Below are 16,394 nucleotides of genomic sequence, written 5' to 3' on the forward strand. Positions count from 1 at the left end.
TTTAAAAAGCATAAGCCTGTCATAGAGAGTCTCTTTCCAGTTCCAGTGACAACCTGCTGTTCATATTGATTTTGGGTAAGTACAGCATCAGCTGGAGATTAAACCTTGCCCCACCGTGGCTCTGACACTACAAGTCCTTCTTTTGTCTCAGTCAAAGCTTAGTCAGTGTAAGGGGGCTACAATGGAAAGTTTGTGCAAAGTGAAGCAGAACATGACTACACAGCAGTCACCATGTAGAAACCAAACTGAGAGCTAAACACACAAAGGCCTTGTCCCCTTCCAAAGCTGGGACAGTGGGGATCAACACGTACTCACCAGTGCAGCTGGAACTCACATTCAAGCAGCCCCTGAAAGCACCAGAGAAGATGTTCTGTGATCTGGCCTTTGAACCACAAAAGCATTTCCATGGGCAAGGTCCTGTTTTCCTCTGCAACAGAAGAAATTTTATTCAGAACTTCCCTTGGAGGTTTTGGGTTCATTTTGATTTTAAATTCCTTTCATCCTGAAATCTTGGGGCTTGATTCTTACATCTTGAGGAGTCCTTCATATCTGTGCAGAGTGGAAGTAAGAAGCTTCCTACTGAGAGTGTCAGGCAGTCCACACTCACTTTCCATGGGCACAACGTGCATATCCCAGTGCCTGCCTGTTCCTGTGCAGTGTCCCAGTGCAGATCCACCTCCAGCAGCAGTGCAGGCACCACGGGGACACAGGTGGCCAGTGTGCTGGCACCTGTCCTGTTCTGCCAGCCCTGCCACAGGGATGTGTGCTCTTGCAGACAGGTAGGACAGACCACACAGAATGTTAATTTATTGCCCAACCTCGTTAAGGGCCATCAGAGTTCACCTGTAGAATAAAGCAACATGATTCAAGCTGAGTTTCAGCAAGCCAGTGACAAACACTGACAGTGGAACCTCTGTCTCCTAAATCCCAGAGACCAAGCTCTTGCTGCTCATTAATACTTTACATCATTTTTATTCATTAATATTTTTGTTAAGGTGCTGTGCCAGAGGTAGACATCCACTTCTTGCAAACTCAAGGCAATCTCTTTCAAGCAAACCTGTGATGCTCGCAGCAATCTTTGTGTATTTAACTGTGATTTCAAGGAAAATTTGGGATTTCACTAAAAAGCTGCAGACTATTTACAATGTTTGTTGTTTATTTGGTTTGCTGATGGTGGTTTTGGTGAAAAAAAATTGAGTGAAACCTGATTAATCAAAACAATCCTGTTTATGAAAGAAGACTGGATGTTTTCAGATTTCCAGACTAAATCAGAAAGAGACCAAATTTTGTGTCAAAACATGTAAAAATATGACTGTTCAGATTTAAATGTCAAAAATAAATATTGTGTCAGTTTGTGAAGAACTGAACACAAAGCAGCAACAAAATGTGAAAATCCTATCATGAAACACATAAATATTACTTCTTATCCAGCTACACAGATGCTACTACACAGCAACAGATCCCATGAATGTGCATGGGAGAATGCCTTCAGCAGGAGGCTTGATCTTTAAATATTAGAAATACATAAAATGCCAGAGTGAAAGCATAAAGGGCAAACAGATTTAGTAAATCATGCTGATTCCAGCTCTCCCTGAAAAGGTTTTAACATCACCTGCGAAGTATCTAGAGGAGTAATTATTTCTTTTTTAAGTGAACAAACAAAACTTTGAGCAGCCCATTGCTGTTTGTTTCTGTTGGGTGCTGGTTTGTGCTGCAATTCCCAGCCCGTGCCCAGCACGCAGCAATGAGGTTAAATTGGTTTGGATGATATCAGCTATATGTAATTAAACCAGCAGCCCATGGCTGGGCCTTTCTGTGCCCATGTTAGGTGTTAAATTAAGGTCTGATTAAGAGTGTGCTGCTGCAGTGAAGGTCAAGGACTAAAGATCACAAGCTTTGTTTCATCTAATAACAATAAAGACTGTCTGGCTGCCAAATACCACAACAGCCCTTGTTCTGCTATCAGACTTCTGTCCAGCTAGAGGGATCTGATTTCACTGGTATCCCTTTTTAAACCCCACTTCTAAGAGGGTTTGTAGCTATTTCATCTGTATTAAGCAGCACTGTGTTACCCGAGGCTATACAGTGCTTTCTATATGATCAAAGCAGAAATGCAGCGGCTTCTGACGAAAAGTTATGGTGGCTGAGGGGAACAAAATATCAAGGAAGGAGGAAAAAAGATACAGAGCTACAAAATACCAGGTCATGCCACCAAAGTAAACACCCACAGGTAAGTTCAGAGCAGGAGACCACACAATGGTGGGAACTGTGCACACGTGTTTGCTTGGAACAAATCACAGCCTTGTCCCACCAGCAGCCAGCAGGAGAGATGTGTCAGGCAGGACAGACAGGAGATAAAAGCAGAGTGGTGAAGAGAAAAGCCAGCAACTTATTTGTAGGATAAAGACAAGAATTGGTGCATAAGGGCTTCTCCCTGCACAAGTGTTTTCCACAAAGACAGGTCAGGAGGCATTAGCAGAGCAGTTATCTGTTAGGAAAGAACAAAATTCCTAACAGCCCAACAAAGTCTGCTCCCAGAAGATACCCATATCCTTCTGCAATGAGTACAGAGTGCTGGGGCTTGTTAGTTTCCTGAAAAGGAGGGTGGAGCAGAGTAAGAAACCATATGGCCCCAAAATAATCTCTCACAGACACATCCTATTCCATACTTGGGGTCCAATTTCAGAGCAGATACTGATTCATTTTTCAAAAGTCATCTGAAGTGTCTTTCATTTGCTCCTAGTACTTCATAAACTATTAATAGAGCAGTGTCATACCTGGAAGGACAATTTTGCTGCTCTGCGAGGCTGCACACAGCAAACTCTTCTCAGGGACACACAAATACACTAAAGGCAGAGTTTGATCAGTTCTTTGTGAATTGTGTGATATGTGTGATCAAAAAAGTTCCTTGAGGAGTCTTGATGCTTTGCATTTCAGGATTGGAGTTTGTTTCCTGACAAGCTCTAAGTGAACACCAAAAGATTCAATCAATGATCCAGCTCAGCATGGAATAGCTTCCAACTCCTTGCTCTTGCTGTTGAGCTACAGATCCTGCAGAGCAGACTTTGCTTTGGGAGCTCCCAGACTTCCTGGAATCTGAGTTGCATCAGAAGTACAGTGAACACCACAAAATAGCCAGGTGTGAAAAATGATTTCTCCAGAACAAAAGAAATATGTTCACCACCAGGAGCCAGTGCCTGAACTGGAAAGCGACGCTTTACTGAATTAGGAAATTCCTGTACACCTCATTTCTCACCTATTTGTGAAAATACAATGAATCATGTGCTAGTCCCACTTGAGTCCAATTTTCTAATGATAACGAGAAACTTTTTCTGTCACCACTTAAATTTCAGAACACCACACCTAAAAATATTCCAGTCAAAGTCAAAGGTTTGCTTTGCTTTGGTTTGGTTCACCTCCTCCTGATCATTCTCATTCCTGAATTTTTCAAGCCAGGATTGTATGCTGAGAACCACAGTTTGATTGCCATGTTAGAGGTGGTGAAAGCTTCTAAACACAAAGGTTTAACACAAGATATATATCCATATCATCTGTGACAGAGCTGAGAAGTCCTGATTAACTCCTGCAAGTCAAAGGAAGCTGCTTCTTGAAGTGACCGTTCATTTTGACAATCAAACCATTGCTGCTAAGGTACATTTCAGGGATTTAAATTTAAGCACTTCAGCCTGGATCCAAATAACATCAACGTTCAGTACAGGTAGCAAGTCACAGCTCAGCCTCTTGCTGCACTAGCATGACAGCATCATGTCCTTCCATCTGTGACTTCCCAGGGCGAGCTCCAGGGGCTCTGTCACCAGCAAGTGGCCTGGGGATGGCTCTCACCACAAACAGGGAGTGAACTCAGGCTCCTGCTCCTGCCTCTGGAGCTGTTGAGAGAAGGATTGCTTTTGAAAACTTTCCAGTCTTATCCTGGGGAGCTGCATGACGTTATCTCAGTATCTGCACCAGTCCCTGAGCTACACTTAAGCTCCTATAAGAGGGATTGTTGTACATATTATGGTAATGTCATTTATTTATTTTACGCAACTGGAAAATTTAAGGGCAACCACTTCACTTCTGTGCTGTGTAGATTAGAGTGTTCACAGTAACACCTGCTTACTGAACAGACAGCAAAAAAGCCCTTATATTCCTTCTTTATTGCAATTTATTATTATAGCTTGAATGGTTCCTAGTGACTTCCTAAGATTAATGTTAATATTCTAATCGGAGTCTCCCCTCTGGAGTTTTATTGTGGATTTTGAACATTCATTTCATTTAACATGCACATGGGACCAAGTCTGGTGGTTCCAAAAATATTTGTAGTTGGAAATCACAGTGATTTTGTGTTAGGCTTGGTGCCAAAGAAATCACAAATCAGAAGTCTGTTATAGAGTAGTTCTAATTTCTTGGCATCAAAATTCCTCTTTATGTATGTGCATAGTGTGATGTTTTCCTGGGCTGTATGGCACTAACAATTGGAAATGAGAAATGCACTCCTTATCTATTTTTCAGGGTTTCTGGTGGAACTAGAGAGCTTGTCTAGCCGGCTGGGGATTCACAGGGATTTTATGGACTTCCTGTGTGAGCTGGAGCCTGCCTGTTGGATATGCATCACTCTCTATCACAGCTGGTGTTTTGAACCAAAAGTGTGGAGTAGAAATTTCATCCCTGATTTTTTTTGGCTGGATTGATTGTTTAGTCTAGGAACTCTCAAGGAGACTTTCTAGGTGCTGGAATTCCTCTTATTCTTCAGTCAGCAGCTGATGCTGTGTGGTGAACATCAGAGTCTAGATTCACATCTTAGTGAGCAAAGATTTATGTTCCTCCTAACGCTCCTTGACGTTAATGAGTATTACAGACATGTATCCCCATGGATTAAGCTGAGAACATACCCCAGAGTGTGTGTGGAGTTTGTCATTAGGGTATCAGACTATTAAAACCAACAGAGAAATTCCAAGGGTAAGAAAGCAATTGGATCTCTTCCCTCCTCTCTGCTGGAGCACATGTGAGAGATACACTTTAAATCTTCTCGTGTTTCCAGCCCTCTCACAACTCCTGCACTCGTTTTTGGTTGTTAATGACTTCAAAGAAGAATTGATTGCCACTTTTAAGGCACTTCCCATAACAACATTACGGGGAATATGTTGCTGGAAGAGAATATTTCTGTAGCTTTACAGTGGTCTCTAATGAAGGAATTTCCCTGTGGCTGGGGGAGACAAGGGAGGATTTTTCCTCAACTGGCTGTTTCAGGGATGAGATCAATACAGTGGGATGACCCTGTGCACTCCTTATCTGGGGACTGTGACTCCTTAAAGAAGGAGCATGGATCCTGGGGTGTGCCACCTGAGAGCAGAGCATCAGCCACCAAAGGGGCAGGCTCTGCTACAGCGCAGCAGGCTGGTTCCTGCAGATCCATGTGCAGGTCCTTGCTCTGCCCTGCCCAGGGCTCCAGGTTTTGAGGATATTTTGGGTGCCATACAGCTAGCTCTATCATCTGGACATCTGGGGATAATTCAACTGCAACACAGATAAACCAGATGCAAAAAATAGACTCCAGGATGTGAATTCAGTCTCCTCCAAAGCCACATGTAAAACTGACCTGTAGGAGAGAGTCAGTGCAGAATTATCACATCCCTCAACCCATGATCTACCTACAACAAACAACTTTGGAGCCAGGATTCTTGGATTTTCTTCCCAATATCCCAGCCATAGGGCAGACACATTACTGTGTGTCTGGTTGATAGGAATTTTCTGGGCTGACTCTTGTCACACATGAGGTTTATTGGCCCTCTGTAATCCTGCCTATACCAGCACGCTGAAAGATGGAAATAAAAACTTCATGTTTTCCCTCAGAGGCACTTGAGACCTTTTGGAGAAAATTTTCATAGGAGAACTCTAATTTAGCTAATTTGAAAGCACTGGCTCCTGGATCAATTGCTCCCCTGGAAATACACCCATTGCTCCCTCAGTAAAAGGAAGAAAACAATACCAACAGAGATTTCTAAAATACTTTGAGATCTGTGAATATAAAGGGCTGTCTGTAAAGTGTTTAGAAAACTTCAAAAAAAAAGGTGCTACATAAATGCATATTTATTGCAGTGCTGACATTCTTGTGGCAGCTCTGAATGCAGAATCAAAAGCAGAGGGGGCAGAATGTAAGTCAGAATAAGAAACTGTCAGCCTTTAGCCTCTATCTTAAACTACTTTGAAATGTTGCAGACATTCAGAGAATCTAGTTTGCCAATATTGTATGTCCTACAGTATTTACACCAATCTGGAATATAAATTTTCCTTCCCCCTTCTGAGAGAAGGCAAAGCTCTTAGAGATACACACAAATGGAGCTCTAATCCCAGAAACTTTAATGCCTGTACCTAATGTCAGGCAGCAGAGCTGTCCCACTGATTTCAGTGGCTCTGCTCAGATGCATGTGTGGAAACATTTGTGTGATTAGAAGTTAATCATAATAAATGCCAGTTCATAAGAGATCCCTGTGTAAACAATGTATTTCTGCATGCAAGTGATGATTTTATTGCTGTTCTGTAATTCTGTGTAGAGGCTTTGTGAAGAAGTCTTATATTTTCTAAAGCACTATAATGTTTCTGATAGTGTTTTTCATTGCTAGCTCTTTGGGGGCTAATTAAAAGAAATATCTGTTAAATTTATTCATTGCTCGGTTCCTTGAAAGCAAGAGGCACCTGGCGTAAACATTAAAAAGAAAATCAGGCAGCAGCCAGACCTCATCATATATTAGATGCATTAGGACACTTTATTTATAAATATGAAATTGGTTTTAATGACTTCAAAAGGAGGAAATGCCAGGAAGAGCATAATACGAGCAAGCTCAGTAAAGCTGTCATGAAGATGCCTAAACTCACAAAAAATCTAGAAATTGTACTTACTCCCCCCTTCTCTCTCAAATAGGAAGTGGCAATTCCAGCTGCAACTGGCAAAAATGTGCATGAGGAACTGCAGCACTAACCAAGAGAAGCAGCAGATGAGATGGAGCACCCAAGTGCCTGTCTGCAGGGGAAGTGCCATCAGTGGGAGATGAGAAATAGCTCCTTTCTACTGAGCTGACTGATTCACTGAAACAAACCCTGAATTTTGACCCCTATGATTTAAAATCCTTAAGGATGTGAAATCCATCCTTCTGTTGGGACAACGTTTAAAGAGGCACTTACATTGAGCATATGCTTTACATTCATTTGACTTTAGTTTCAAACAGGCTTAGCACTGTTTCATTCTGCTCCCATTACAGGCTTCAATAAATCAGTAATGAACAGTGACTCAATACCTTATAATTCAGCATGCATTCAGTACTGTCCCACAGAAAGATGTAATAAATTAATGATCAATAGACTGTGCAAGTGAGGAATATCAGCAAAATGTTCTTCTTCATGAAGAAAAAAATTTAAAGGTAGATTTCACCTTAGGACACGTTATTGCAACGACATGCTGATTTGATAAAGGTATTTCACAGGAGTAAATCTGATGTTAGTGAGATCAATGACCAGTTTTAGTGGGAGGAACCCCAGCATCTTTTCTCATTTAAAGAGCTGAAGTTTTGAGCCAGGTGTAATACATAGGAAAGTGTCCAAAGAGGTTGAAAGATTTATGTTACAGGACTCTCATCCACTGCTATTTGGGTACTTAGAAAAAGTTCTAAGCAAAAAGAAAGTTTGACCTAAAATTATGAAAGAGCAAATTGATTTTGATAAAACAAGAATCAAGATTTCATTCCAATTTAACCTGTTATGTGAAAACCTAAGACACAGATTGTATCAGGTCTCCAATGAACTTGATTGCTCCTACACCTCTTCTAAGTGACACTTGCAACAATTGGCCATGAACAGGAAGTAATTGCTTTAATCCTGGTTGGGATAAAAACCTTTCAGTGGTTGTTCTCTTCATTCCACATAGTGCAGAACCGTTCCTACATAAGCAGTGTGAGGAAGGCAGGTAGAAGCTGTCCCACCCATTTTTGCAGTTTTAGCACTGCACAGACTCATCCTGTGGGCAGGGAATGTAACTGCATGACCAGAGTGGAGGAGAGAAATTAAGAATCTGTAGTCTAAGGATGCTTTCTGACCTTCTGGAATCCCATAGGTGTGATCTTTTCAAAGAGTGACTTCCCAGTTTTAAAGAAGCAGAGTTTTGTTGACTTCTTTAATCACACCAGAGGCAGGAACTGTTTCTAGGGCAGGAACTTTCCTCATGCCCTTGCAAAGAAAACAAACAGACATTGGTTTTCCATCCTGCCCTGACCTTTGAAAGCTGTCATCTCTGCCAGTTCTGCACTTTCTGGCCCTGGAGAGATCAGTTCAATCCTGAGTGAGGGAACTGTGCCACCTCTGGAATCACCATCACACCTCCTGCAGGTGTTTTCCTTGGAGGTCACCCCATCCAACAACTAACCAGGTCTGACCCTGTTTAACTTAGGAGATCCAAGCAGCAGGATTGTCCAGACCTCCAAAATCAAATATGAAACCCCACAGAGCCTCAGAGGAGCCTGAGCAGGAGGAGCTGCAGCCAGAGACAGCGACCCAGCACAGAGCTGCTGCCACAGGACACCAGTGCAGTGTGTTGTGGCACGGATCCTCCTGCCCAGGTGACTTCAGGGACTTTTCCAAGTGACTTCAGGGACAGGCCCTGCCTGGGTTCAGGATGAGAACAGGGCCAGACAAGGGGGGCTGCAGAGATTGTAAGTTACAAAATTACTCATTCCTATGAGCCCTGTATGTGAGGCTTCTGCTTCCCCCAAGCCAGTGACATTTAACCACAAAAAAATTAACATGCCTTTTACAGGGATGTGCATCACTGCCTATGATAAAATACTGGGCTGTGGGAGAGTCAGGATGCAGCTTTTTCAGTGCAACTCCACATGAAGGAAAAAAAAAGGCAATAAAAAGGAAATTTTGGCATAAGGAAAACATCCCAATGAAATCCTGTCTTTTAATCTTGGCCGCAATCTCCTCTCATGATCTTTCCTGCTTTTTAATGCTCTGCTGCACTTTTTATATTGTTCACTTTATCAACTTCACCTGTCTCAAAAGTCAATAAAAGCAGAGGCCACAGTTTTAAAATCCAGGCAAATGAACTGAGGCACCAAATTGCTCAACTTCTCCAGAGGTGCTGACTGCTCACAACTGTCAGGAGCAGCAACACAACCTGTGGGTGATCAGTGACTTTAAAAATCACTTAAGTGCTTGAAGAGGAACATAACTGGAAAACACAGAGGATAATACTTTCAAAAGCTTCTGACTCAAGAGTCACTATTTTACTTTCAGAAGTGATTTAAGCACTTGGGAGTTCAAGAACTACTTAAAAATCAAGTGTATTCTGAAATGCATAATACTTTCTGTGCATGGTGTACAGATACCTCTTCTGGTAATGTACTTACCCAGAAGTTTTAGGCCTCTCTAAGAGAAGATTCAATATATTGAAATTCCAGTCCAGGATTGGCCACACTGTCACCTACACAAGTTCCACCAATATTCTAATGGGAAAGTAACTTTCTATGCTTATTGCCTGAGGATACCTCAGTAGAAAAATGACCTAAACAACATTGTACTGATTGCTGTTGAACAACCTGAGGAAAGATTCTCCTTTTTTAGTGCCTCTGATGGAAAATGCTTTTTTTAGGCTTTCTCCTGTTACCATTTTTTTCCTGACATCTGTTCATTGTAGGCACACAGTTTGTGGTAGCTGGGAGTGGGGCTGTGGCTGAGCCTCATCCCCAGTGGGCTCCAGCTGTGCAAAGCAGGTGAGCAGTAGTGAAGGTAATGAGGCACGGAGTGCCCAGGGGCACTGACCAAACACCAAAGGGAACAGAGGGCACACAGGCGCAATGCATGAACATGAGGGGATAAAAAGTTGGGCTGGAGAACAAGATGGGCAGATGCTTGTTGCCTTCTGATGTGTTATAGTGTTGCTCTGTATGGGTGAATGCTTAAAGCCTTCTGAAATTGTTTGGTGGTGTTCTGTATCGTGGCTGTCTCAACTGTGACAGTTCATCACTAAGCCAGCAGTGGAATCAGTGTCCCACCACGATGTATGTGAGCTTCCAAAACTCCCTGAGCAGGAGGAAAAGATTGCTAAGTGTACAGAGACAGCAAAGGCAGGCATGTCATGGCTTAAGCCAGCTTGTTGATAGAGGAGGTTTACAGCTGTCATTAGTGAAATGGAGAAGAGGCTGCTGACACAAGTTCACACCACTGACAGCTACAGATCAGGAAAATATCTCAGCACATGGCAGTGTTTCACTGCTGAGCTGTTGGCCTGAAATTCTGTTAATATTTATCCAATGTGCTGATCTTTAACACTTGGATTGCTGCTGGTTGCAGGGAGTCAAACCAGCCTGAGGCCCTCCCAAGGTGAGTGTGGTGTGTGGCCAGGGGCAGATTACAGCTTGGCAAGTCCTGCCAACAGTCCAGAGGCATCTGCAGCTAAAGGGGGCAGTCAGCTGCTACCTCCTTGGGCTGAGCTGCCTGGATCTTCAGCAGCTCCTGAAGGCAGTGGGGAGGCTGGGGTGCTGCAGGTGTGGTCTGCACATAGCCCATCTTTACATCAGGAATGTGGTCAGTGTCTTAGGCAGACAGAGCAGCTTGGTCTTGCCTCTGGAACAGAGGCTGCCAGGTCACTGTTTTCAAGTGTTCTGACACCACCATTGCTGCCTATCACTGCAAGAGTTATTTAGAGCACACTGGGGTTAATACCTTTGCAGTATTCAGATTGCCAGCCTTTTCTCCTTGGAAAGATAGGTTTTTTAATAGAAAGGCACATGTTATTTTCTCTTTCAGCATCTCTAAAGAGGAGGAAGGTTCTCTGTTATGGTTTTAGAATTTCTTTTCTCTGATTGAGTTCAAGCTCTTTCTTTGGAGCAGCACTTTAGTGTTTCTTCCTTAATTTAGACAAGGTTTTAATCACATATTTTGATGCATTTCATTTTTCTTTGGTTTTCTTTCGCACAGAGAACCTGTTGGCTTTCTGTTCTTTACCACCATACACCACTCCCAATTCAATCCTAGCCAAAAAAGTTTTCTCTCAGTTTACCTCCTGGCCTTTGTTGCTTAGATCTCTCTCACTGCAAGAAGCCTTCCCCTCTTCTGCTATTCATCACAGCAATTTCACATGCTCTTCAGCTGTTCTCTCCATGGGCTGGTGAAGCTAGTACGGTTATTATCCTCTTTATCCTGTACAAAGTTTTAAAAAAAAAAAAAAGATTATTTATGGATAACACTGGGGACCACCCATACAGCAAGAAAAATTGAGAAAAAACTGTTGTTTTCATGCTTTGGGCAGTTACATGCCTGCATAGCTTGGATCAGACAGACCTTCCCATTTGACTTCTGTTCTCAGTAAATATTTGTAGCTTTGCTAATAAAGCAGTGCTGGATTTCTCAGCTGGGCTTCCATATGGACCATAAGCTGTGGCACTGGATTATAGACCCTCATTCAATAACAAGCCTTCTTGAATAGTTGTTTGTTTCATTCTCTAATATGGTCATGAAAAATCTGTTTAGGAATCAAATGGCAGAACAAAGTCTCCAAATACAGCTGCTTTGGCTGTATTATTAATTGCTGTGAGGCCCATGGCAATAGTAACAAGGGCTCCAAGGCATGATTTTTTTTTGTGACCTAAATGCAGTAATTTGTGTATAGGAAATGGCAAAAGTGTGGAGGATATTTTATATATTATATGATTTCTATTTCATGCACCTTATTTTTGTTTCAGTCTGGTTTTACTCACGAACAAAGCACATTTCTTGTTCGTGCCTGCCCTGGCTGTGCACAGAGAAGCTTCTGAGGACGGGCACTGCCTCCTGGGGGGCTGAGTGCTCTGACCATGGCACAAGCTGCAATAAGATGAAGGAGGGAGCAGAGTGAGCACGTGCCCAGGGCTGGGGATCTGCAGTCCATGGAGAGGAGATGTATCCCAGGAGAGCCCCTGTGGCAGGAGGAGTCCTGTGACCAGGCACAGGACAGTTCTGGCACAGGGCTGCTGAGGGACCTGAACATCTGGCTCTGAGCTCAGCATCCCTGGCTTGCCTCTGACCCAGCTTTCCAGGGGGACACCCAGAGAATTGTCACCCTCTGTGCCCTGGAAATGACTTTCCATCCACCTGCACACAACTCAGCCACAGGGAGGTTTCACTCTTGACTCAGAAGTCAAAGCTGTTGGCCTGGCCACTTCTAAGGTCACTAGTTTGTAATCAGTAGTTTCTTCCCGAAAGATAAAATATTACTAAGAGGAAAAAGACATAGAAATATAAGGTTCACTTCAAACCTCAGTTTTACAGCTTTTTCCCTTTTGGAACTAACAGCAACTCTAACACCTCCCTTTTGCCTACAGAACTCAAAGTGCTTTAAAAAGGCAACAAACCTCACTGACAGCACTTTACAGTGAGGGAAACTGGAGCACAAAGGGGAATGTTATTTATCTGAGAACCTTCAAGAGACCAACAGCAGAGGTAGGAATACAACCAGTAATCTGCTGTCCAGGAAAGCTGATCCCTGGACATGCTGCTTATAGTGGTCACATTTCTAATGCCAATAAAATCTGTGTTTTCAACCTCTCTGACCCCCTTATCAGTTCTTCCCTCCCTTCTCAGCATACACATTCTCAGTTAGTCATCATGTGACAGTGAAAGTCCCTCTGGGATGGACTTATTGCTTCTATTGCTAAAGCTGCTTTTTCCAGGCCTCTTTCTTAGGTACTGGTGCTGGTATTTATGAGATAAATTTTATGTTTTGTGCAAAGCAGGGAGATTAGGCATGGGGGAGGTTCAATGTGTTCAATAGGTAGTTGAGACAACATCTTCTATATAAAGATTATTTCAAAACTGCCCTCAGTGCAAGCTGCAGCTGAATTTAAATGCAGCCTTGGCTTTTTTGCAATTTCCTGCCAGAAGAGCAGCACTCAAACTGTTCTGAAATAAAAAGACACAAATGCTGGAAGGAGGCAAGTGGGCAATTGACCTCACCAGAGCTCAGTGCTGGTGTTAGGCATTTTCCAACTAGAGGGGTTTGGGTTTTTCCATTATTTGGGGGACAGGGGGAAAGAAAACCCTGATTTCTCAGAACTGAAACATTTTGCCCGAAACACATCATTTTCACAAAAGGCTTTCCGGGAAGAATCTTGCTGCTCAGATTGAGACTGATGGACAAAAACTGATTGGGAAAGGATCCCAGCATAGCCAGTGGTCAGCACATTCCCTGGTGATGTGGATTTACACCAGGTGATACAGGAGAGGTTGAGTTGGCTCCAAATAAAGCAGAGCAAGGATTTGACACAGTCTTCCCACAGCCACTGCAAATATCCCAACCTTGGGGTCATCCTCTCTCCTCTGCCCTAAGAAATGGGATTTTATGAAGTCAGGACCAACCCAAAAAGAGCAATTGTGCTCAACAGATTGATCCCACTCAAGGAGGTGTTTTAGACCATAAACATGAACCCTGGTCTCCTATATCCTATAGAAATATCCTCAGGCTCTGGCACGCTGGGAGCTGAACCTGTTTGCTCACTTGCTCTTCCTTCAACAAGAGCCTTATTTTCATTTTAGTGAGACAAAAACTCTAAAATATCCCCATTTTCCCTAAAACATGTTTTGCTTTCTAGACAGCATTACTCAGCATTTTAGAAGAGAGTCCTTGGTCTGATACGAGACATTTAACATCTGCCCCACTTTGGTGTTGTCACTGACACCAAATCTAAAAAAACCACCTAAAACAATACACACAGAATGAGAAGCATTTTCTTTTACCTCACCAGGCTGTGAATCAAACCCCAAACTCCAACAATTTCCCAAAAGGTGTCATTGGGTTTGTTTGCTTGTTTAATAGAAAATAAAAGATGTGTTCTTTACCCTAAACCATCATTTAGAGAAGCAGGAGCCCACACAGGAAAGGTCCCTGGCTGCTGCTCTGCCTTCTGTACTGTTGCTGTTGCTGTTTGTTGATTTTTTTGTTCCTAGTCTTGGAGAAAACTGGCAGGAATTGTGCAAGGAGCTGGGAGCAGATGATCCCTTTGCTGCAGCTCTGTAGCTGCTGGAGAACAGAACTCCCTTCAGCTACTGACTGCTCCTCACTGGAGGCTGAGTAACTGCAAACCAAACCTCTGTGGGATGCAGCAGGTGAGTGGAAATCAGGGAGTTCTCAGCAAGAAAGGTTTCAAATCACCAACATCAAATTTTCACTAGTATGGCATTTTCCCCAACATACATAATAAATAAATCCAGAGAGAAGTGAAGGAAGGCAGAATCTGGAAATGTGCTGAAGAATCCTCTGATGTCCCAGTATTGAGGGAGGCTGTGGCAGGTTTTCACAGAGAGTCAGAGAGGTACCTATGGTGGAGAAGAGGATTGTAAAATACAGACTTTCAGCTCACTTTCTTTGGCTGAGGCCAATAATTAGATCCCTCTTTCCAAAACTACTCAGGCACACAGTTTCTTTTGTCAAGTTCTCTTTTGGAAAGAAGCTCTTTCCCAACCCTACCATATAAAATAATGCTTTAATCAAAGCTAATTCTTCTAAATTAGGGTCTGCATTTTCATGGAAGTAAGGATGACAATCTGAAAGAATATTAGCTGAAAGGTGCTGAAAAATAATGGCATTTTTTCTCTCATTACTATGAGGAGGAAAGGAAACTGTACATCACATGAAAGGCTGACCAGCTGCTCCTGTTACATAATGGATGGGGACATTGCTGATTCAATAAATGCTAAGAATACAGAAATTTATCTACAAAGACAGATACTCTTGTGTCCACATTAAGACTACTAAAATATATGACAGAAATATACCACATATTTCCTGGTTATTTCTCTTTGCATGCTGGTTTATTTCATCTCTTTTCCCCCAATACTTTTTACAGGCACTGAAGAGGAGCAGTGGGGGGAGATTGTTGTTCTAGCAAGCAAGGACTTCATCTTAACCACATAATAGGGGGGAAAATCATTTCCAGACTAGAGAAGAACTAAGCTTTGCACAGCACTTACTGAACCTGAGTAAGATTTAAAACTTGAGTGGAATGGCAGGCACATCACAGCCGACCTTCAGAGAGAATGGCTGCAAATGAGGGGGAACCCCAAGAACTAATGAGCAGCTAAATACTCACTTCCTTCTGTCGGTAAATTTACAACATACTCAAGGAAGACCTCAAAAAAACCTCCTCAGACAAATTCTGAGTACATTGTCAAAGGAAGAAAACAGCTCTTAATAAAAAAAAAGTCAACATTTGTTAAATAAAACAAACCACGGTGCTGAGACTGCAGCTGAATTCAAAGGCAATTCTACAGTTACCTGGAAGAAGTGTTGGGAGAGAGAAAACTTCTATTTCACACACACATCTGGTGCTTCCAGATCAGAACTGGATATTTACTGAGGTAAGATTAACTCACACTGGACTCTGTTTAATTCCTGTCCTGTCCTTTGCAGAATTCAGTTCTGACTGTATAAAATACTCCAAAAATGTGGAAAACAGAGACGTGAGGAGAAAGACAATCACATCTGCTAGTGCAGGTAGGTATGTGAAGGTGCCTATATGTATATAAATATATAAATATAAATATTCCTATATCTATCCTGTACATGGATATGAATTCATGAGTTGGGAGCTTTGGGATGCCAAGGGTGGAAGCAGCTCCTGATAGTTCCTGAACAATTACAGCTCTGCATTACAGATAGACTAGATATGGAAGTAAAAACAAGGTACCTGGGCTCTCTAAACTGTTTCTGGTTTCTCTGCATGAGAAACACAATTTCCAAGGGTTCAGCTCCCATTTGAATAGCAAAACAGACATCCTGGTTTCCAAGAGATTATGAAAAAAATCCTCTCTCTGCTCTCCATCCTGGAGTGTATCAGCAAAGCTGGCTGTATTTCATTTGGGGCAGCAAAGCTCCATCAATTTGCACAAGGCAGGGAGCTTCTGTTTCCAAACAGACCATGAGGAGAGTTATGACCTGCAAATCAGGCAGAATATCCTTGGCTCTGTTTCAGGATGCAAATACTGCTTTTTCTCTTAGAAATATTAAAATTGAATGATCTAGTGAGGAGGTCTTTTCTACCTACTTTGCTTATGGGTCTTTTGAGAGATTATCTTGACTATCAAGTAGCTTTTAGTGTTTATCAGTGACCACAAGATCAATTTGCACTCTTAGAAAATAAATACAATTCTTGCTTACAGTAAAAATCAAATGTGCAAGTATGGAGGAAAAGAAGAGTGAACAGGATTAATAAATTACAATTGTTAGCAAGCACTAACGTATCGAAAATGGCAAATTCTCTGGAGTAGAGCTGAGCTGCTTTTATTCAGGTCAATGACTCTTTTTGTGATTCTCTCCTCTCAAAAAGAGCATTTTTCAATGATTTATGTATAATAATCTCCACATCAGC

The 16,394-nt window shown here is 42.3% G+C and overlaps 1 protein-coding gene across 4 annotated transcripts in view; it reads right to left on the minus strand.

Annotated features, from left to right (window-relative positions):
- MYL10 (myosin light chain 10) overlaps positions 1-16,394 on the minus strand; it is a 91,433-nt gene that overhangs the window by 38,083 nt on the left and 36,956 nt on the right. For all 4 annotated transcript variants that reach the window (XM_053995584.1, XM_053995585.1, XM_053995586.1 and 1 more), the window contains exons 2-3: positions 11,054-11,193; positions 316-427 (exon numbers count right to left, since the gene is read on the minus strand). The gene's annotated coding sequence lies outside the window, so the exon portion shown is untranslated. The remainder of the gene's footprint in view (positions 1-315; positions 428-11,053; positions 11,194-16,394) is intronic.

The sequence above is a fragment of the Vidua macroura genome, chromosome 20 (assembly GCF_024509145.1).
Source record: "Vidua macroura isolate BioBank_ID:100142 chromosome 20, ASM2450914v1, whole genome shotgun sequence".
NCBI classification, from domain to species: domain Eukaryota; kingdom Metazoa; phylum Chordata; class Aves; order Passeriformes; family Viduidae; genus Vidua; species Vidua macroura.